The following is a 1510-nucleotide window of genomic DNA, read 5'->3' as shown; positions in this document are numbered from 1 at the left end:
TGTGTGTGTGTGTGTGTGTGTGTGTGTGTGTGTGTGTGTGTGTGTGTGACTGTGTGCGTCTGTTGGAATAGTACTTGCCCGTATAGTGGAGACCGATGGAGAGTTCTATAGAGAAAGAGCTGAGAGAGACAGATACCGGAAGAGAAAGGAAGAGTGTGTGAATGAGAGAGAAAGAAAGAGAGAGAAAGAGACAGCGAGAGACATTTATGGTGATTGTGAAGACGAGGACAGAATAGGTGAACGAACAGAGATACATTGATCACCATCACGAGCATTCTTCACACACGATGAGTAATGACATGACGTCGCAGCGTGACGTCATGTCATGACGTCGCAGCGTCGAACACATGCCCCGCGGCGCACGCATGCCGCTCCTGCCCACCACGACGCGATCTGCATCGATAGACGAGCGGATAGACGAACAATACATCGTGTAATACTACAATACAGCGTATAACACTGCAAATACGTAGCATAATACTACAATACAGCGTATAACACTGCAATACATAGCATAATACTACAATACAGCGTATAACACTGCAATACAGCTTATGACACTACAATACACAGTATAACACTACAATACACAGTATAACACTGCAATACATAGTATAACACTGCAAATACATCGCATAAAGCTGCAATACATCGTATAACACTGCAATACATCGTATATAATACTGCAATACATCGTATATAATACTGCAATACATCGTATATAATACTGCAATACATCGTATATAATACTGCAAATTCATCGCGCACCGGACTAATGCAGCAGCAATTCATCGCGTAAAAACGGCCACCTTACGGATTAGAAAGGCACTTTAGCATGCACGTCAGGTTTCCGGGAGATGATCCGTGTGCGTGTCTCGTGTTCTATTCGCGGCGGCGGTGCTGGGCTAGTCGCCGGCAGCAGCAGCGGCGATGTATGCACGAGCTCCTGATTGATGGCTTCACAGCTCGATGCAGATTCACATCAATACATGACATCTGCGCTGCACTTAAGCAGCTGCTAATGTATCACATATTATACGCTATGAGGCGTGTACACAGAGCATCGGTTACTCGGAACGTGTTACGGCATACGAGTAAACGCGCGCGCGCACACACAGACGCATACACACACGCACGCACACGCACGTGCGTAGCCATACAAACAGGTATACGCATACAGGCATCGGTTACTCGGCGTGCGTTACGGCACGCACGCACGCGCGCACGCACACAGACGCATCACACGCACGCGCGTACACGCATACACGCCATACATACACGCACACAGTACATACAAGCAGGTATACTCACACACATACGCACACACCCACGCGCACACAACACGCGCACGCAATCTTACGTAACATACGCACACACTTATATGCGTACACACACATACACATATACCCCCACTCGGCACACGCAGGTTCATAAATACTGGAATACACGCACACAGGCTCGCTCGCTCGCTCTCGCTCTCTCTCTCTCTCTCTCTCTCTCTCTCTCTCTC

At 48.1% G+C, this 1510-nt stretch overlaps 1 protein-coding gene across 1 annotated transcript in view; it reads left to right on the top strand.

The window, feature by feature from the left end:
* Positions 1–1510, top strand: part of LOC106818445 — a 22235-nt gene that overhangs the window by 454 nt on the left and 20271 nt on the right. The gene's annotated exons all lie outside the window — the stretch shown is intronic.

Source organism: Priapulus caudatus, unplaced genomic scaffold, assembly GCF_000485595.1.
Source record: "Priapulus caudatus unplaced genomic scaffold, Priapulus_caudatus-5.0.1 Scaffold2248, whole genome shotgun sequence".
NCBI lineage: Eukaryota > Metazoa > Priapulida > Priapulimorpha > Priapulimorphida > Priapulidae > Priapulus > Priapulus caudatus.
Note: the sequence above shows the minus strand (reverse complement) of the source record. Positions and strands in the feature narration are given on the sequence as shown.